The following is a 5,266-nucleotide window of genomic DNA, read 5'->3' as shown; positions in this document are numbered from 1 at the left end:
CTGGTGGTGCGGCTGGAGGGGTGTAAACCTTGCCCCGAGGCGGCAGCAAGCTGTGACTGTGTTCAGATAAAGCCCCTGCGCACGCTCCAAATTATCCTGGCTCTGGCTGAGACAGTGGCAGGACTACGGTCAAACCCTAGCCAGCCTCCACTGTAGTACGCCAAAAGATCCAGCTCCTCAAAACCTAGTGGATCTGTGCCTACTTCTCTTTATGATGCTCCCCCTGCAACCAGAAGTGTGCAATCTCCCTCTTAGTGACTTTTCTGTGCTGATTTCTGAGAAGTCCCTCTAGTATGTGTTACTCAGTTGCCATCTTCCCGAAGTCCATGTACATGTTTGTAATTGTGGCAATGATGTACACAGCAAAACATTCTCCAATTCAACTTCAGCATGTATAATTCAGTGCCATTGATTATATTCATCATGCTATACAACAATTATTGACATCCATTTCCAAATTATTCTACCCCACTAACCAAAAGGATGTACCTTAAGAAAAACCTCTTCCTCTTTCACTCCTCATAACTATTGGTCAAGTTTGGTTTCTTTTATTTTTCAATATTTTTCTTCATAGAATATGGACATATCATACACTTCCATAGTCAAGTTGCTTTTTAAAAGAGTTGTATATACACCATCACAATCCGTTGTAGTGCTCCCTTCCCCCTCCTGAATTCATTGTTTCTTCCCTAATTCCCCTCACGCCCCTACCCTGGTCCCTGATAAACCATTTCAGCAGTTATTGTCTCTATGTAGCCACTACTTCTGTGCTTCATAAACTGGGAAACCTAACAGAACAGGAAAAAATAAAAATGAAACAGAAAGAAGAAAATAATAATCATGTAAAGATAAAAATAAAGAGTAAGAAAGAAAATGGATTGTGATAAGAGTTGTATGAGCTCCCAATAAAATGAAGAAAAAAAACAAAAGAAAGAAAGAAAGACAAGACCGCCAACAGCATTAAGAAAGCCAGAGACGAGATTTCTATCATGGAACAAGCAAGAAACATTTGAGCCTATGGCAAGTTCAGGTGGGGTCCAGAGGTTAACTGACAAAGTATCATGATTTGATCCACCATAATCAAGTTTACAATCATGTCTGTCATTTAATAGCTTTCCTGTGTGTGTGCTTACAGTGCTTTATGCACTATCCAGTAAATTTAAACATTCTTTCATGTGCCACCATATTTATACGTTATCCTATTTTTGCTTTTTTTTTTTTTACTTAGAGTTTTCCAATTGCATTGCAGAAAATACCTTGTCATTTTACACTACGGCTGCCTCATATTCCTGTTTTCAATTCAAATGAAGCAAAGAAAGAAATATCACAACTGGTTGTCATGGAGTCCATTCTGAATCCAAGTGCACCCATGTACTTCAGGGTGGAACTGGAGGATAGCATTTTCAATGGCTGCAGTCTTTCAGACATGGATCACAGGCCTTTCTTCTGAGGTATCTCTGGGTGAACTAGCACTTTCCAGTTAGTAGTCAAGCAGTTTTAACCATTTGATCACCCAGGGATGCTTTGTTTATCTCACCAATCCCATATTGAGAAGGGATCTTGGGTTGCTTCCATTTTGAGATATTAAAAACAGAATACAGTAAGTAACTTTCTTTTAGACATCATTTCATATATGTGCATATAAACCCCCAGAAGGGAGATGCATGGGTCATAGTGCACATGAACATAACTTTCAGTAAATACTGCTAAATTGTCTTCAAAAGGAATTATACCATCTAGTGCTCCCATCGGCACTAGGTATGTGTGTCTCCACCTTAATTGCACATTCCCAAACTTTTGAAGCTGTGTAGATCTGAAAGTTGAAAAGTTGAGAAGCAGTACCATTGTAGTTTTAAGTAGCAGACTTGCATTATTATTAGCAGGAGTGGAAATTTTGTGTTTGTTTAAAACTTGTATCACTTAACTTAATTGATGCTTTATGCAGTTGACCTCCCAAACTCTATGTAAACATCATAAGATAAAAGACTATGTTTTATGCATGAAATTATCCTTAGTTTTCAACATAAGAGACCTTTATGGTTTGGGCCATAAACAGTTTTTAATAAATATGTTAAATTAATTAACGTATAAATGAGCTTTCTTTATTTATAATAAAGTAATATCTGTGCCTCACTTATTTTAGATATATGTGACATGGTTTCTTCATAACCATTGAATCTTTGAACTATATATATATTATATATATATAATAAGTAAATTTTACTTTATATTATTAGAACCCTTCTTTGGATATTGATCTTGTATTTTTTAAAATTATTTTATTGGGGGGCTCTTACAGCTCTTATCACAATCCATATATACATACATTGTGTCAAGCTTATTTGTACATAGGTTGCAATCATCATTTTCAAAACATTTTCTTTCTAATTGACCCCTTGGTATCAACTCCTCATTTTTCCCCCTCCCTCCCCCACCCTCCTACCTTCCTGAACCTTTGATAATTTATAAATTATAAATGTGCTGAAGAAAGCTGATGGTGCCCAGCTATGAAAAGATACTTGCCTGGAAGGGGGGACACCAGGATCAGGCAGGTGGTTTTCCGAGGGCGAGGCTCACTCATTGCACTGCGGGTGTGCTGACACCTGTGATGTCCCCAAATGCGGGAAAAGCAACTGCATAATTTGTGGTAGTGGGGGACTGCGTTCACTCCCCTGAAAAAAAGAAGAAAAAGAAAAAGAGAAGAGGAAGATATAGCATCTGAAGTCTTAAAGGCTTGAAAATAAATAAGCATCCATCTAGCTGAGAAGCAACAAAGCCCACATGGAAGAAGCACAACGGCCTGTGTGATCATGTGGTGTTGATGGAAACAGGTAGCAGGTAGCAAACAACCAGAACAAAGAAATCATATGGATGTGAATGAGGGAGTGGAGACCCAAAGGCCATCGGTAGACAATTGGACATCCCCTCACAGAACTGTCACAAGGAAAAGAAGAGCCAGTCAAGTGCAGTGTAGCAAGATGACACCTACAACTTTCTGCTAGTTCTTTAATGCTTCCTCCCCCCATGCCCACTATCATGACCCCAATTCTACCTTACAAATCTGGCTAAACCAGAGCATGTGCACTGGTACAGATAAATGCTCAAAACACAGGGAATCCAGGATAGAGAACCCCTTCAGGACCACTAAAGAGAGTAACAATACCAGGAGGGTTGGGGGAAGGTGGAGGATGAGAGGGGGAACTGATCACAATGATCAACATATGACCCCCACCATCACCAAAGGAACATTAACAACAGAAAAGAGGATGAAGGGAGACTGCGGTCAGTGTAAGACAGGAATCACATATTTTTTAAGCAATGTGTTACAAATAAACACAACCACAAAATATTTAAATAAATAACCCTTTAAAATAACTTAAAATCTCATCATTTAAATCAGTTATTCATCCATTCTTTGAATTTTTTGATAGCCATACTCTTTTTAAAAAATATTAGCACTAAGATTGTGAAATTTTAAACTTGGGTTTTCTCTTATTCCCTTAAATGTCTAAGTTTTATGTAAGTTTTAAAATACAGATATTCATAGACACTTTCATTGTTCCTAAACCATGGATTAGTTGTTGTAGTGGCATTATCCACATATGACAGGAGTCTTTTTGAATTGGAACCAATTTGATGGCACCCAACAACATCAGGTAGTATCATATTCTTCTAAGAGACCAAACATGATATTCATAATCTACTGGCAAGACCAATTTATCAGCTATGCCATCAGTTTTTAAAGATAAAGTCTCTCAGATCCTGACTTATAAAGAAGAATGTATATTTAACAATGCAATGTGGCTATTGTTGTCGTGGTGCCAGTGAATTGGGTCTGACTCATAGTGACACTACAGACAGTAGGATGAAACACTGCTTGGTCCTGCACCGTTTTCACAATTGATCATATGTCTGAGCCCATCAATGCAGCCCCATGTAAGTCCATCTTGTCAGGGGCCTTCCTCTTTCTTGATGCCCTCTACTTTACCAAGCATCTCATCTTTTCCCAAAGACTGCTCTCTCTGGAGAACATGTCCAAAGTCTGAGGGTCTAATTCTCAGCATCCTTGCCTCTGAGGAGCATTCCCCTTGTACTTGCAAGACAGATTTGTTGGTTCTTTTGGCAGTCCATGGTATGCACAATAGCCTTCTCCAGCACCATAATTCATTCTTCCTTTTTCAATATCCACTTTTCACATTCATAATAGGTGAATGAAAATGGCATGCCTTGGGCTGTTCTTGTTTTAAAAACTCACGGTTATCGAGTCAGCGCTGACTCATAGTGGTCCTATAGACACTGCCCTGTGGGTTTCCGAGATCGTAACTCCTGTTGGAGCAGAAAGCCCATCCTTCTCCTGCAGAGTGGCTAGTGGTTTTGAAGTTGGTTGTGGTTCACAGTAACGCTATGTCCAGCAGAACAAAACAGTGCACAGTCCTGCACCATCCAATTGTTGCTTTGTAGGAACCTATTGTTTCAGCCACATCGTCAATCCATTCCATTGAGGGCCTTCCTCTTTTTCACTGACTTTTACTGTAAAATGAGAGCATCCTTCTACAGGAACTGTGTGGTCCCTATTGATAACACACACAAAGTACATGGGACAAAATTTCACCATCCTCACGTCCAGAGAGAATTATGGCTGTACTTCTTCCAAGACTTATGTATTCATTCTCCTGGTATTCTATGGTATGTTCAATATTCCTTGCTACTAAAATAGTTCAAAGGTATTGATTCTTTGATCTTTATTCATTGTTCAAATTTCTCACACATCTGAAATTCTGCATACAATGGAAAAAATCATGGTTTACTTTAATCCTTAGAGTAACATCTTTGCTTTCTAATGCCTTATAGAGTTCTGAAGCACATTTACCCTGTGCAATATGCCACTTGATTTCTTGGATGCTGGTTTCATCAGCATTGATTGTGGATCTACATAAAATGAAATTTTTGACAACTTTGATCTTTTCTCCATTTATCATGATATTTTATTGATTCTTTGCTAGGGTTTGTGTTTTCTTTTTATTAAGTTATAATCCATTATGAAGGCTATAGTCTAGGATATTCATCAGTGAGTGCTTTAAGGCCTCTTCACTTTCAGCAAACAATGAATACATGTCAGAATAAATATCAATATAAAAATGAATATGGTAGGGAGGGGACGGGAGGACTGGTAGGGAGTGACCACGGTCAAGGCAACCATGAGGAACTACTGAAGCCAGAATGGACTGATCATGGTATTGGGACAGGAGGAAAGCGTAAAGAAATA

General features: G+C 38.6%; 1 non-coding gene across 1 annotated transcript; it reads left to right on the top strand.

The window, feature by feature from the left end:
- The first annotated feature begins 2,515 nt into the window (after positions 1–2,515).
- LOC115872583 lies at positions 2,516–2,675 on the top strand. Its single transcript, XR_004047943.1, has one exon. It is a non-coding gene; the product is annotated as a U1 spliceosomal RNA (small nuclear RNA).
- The last annotated feature ends 2,591 nt before the right edge of the window (positions 2,676–5,266 follow it).

Source organism: Echinops telfairi, unplaced genomic scaffold, assembly GCF_000313985.2.
Source record: "Echinops telfairi isolate 266 unplaced genomic scaffold, ASM31398v2 ScPeMD7_7425;HRSCAF=8463, whole genome shotgun sequence".
Lineage (NCBI taxonomy): Eukaryota > Metazoa > Chordata > Mammalia > Afrosoricida > Tenrecidae > Echinops > Echinops telfairi.
This window is presented reverse-complemented; position numbering and strand designations above follow the sequence as displayed.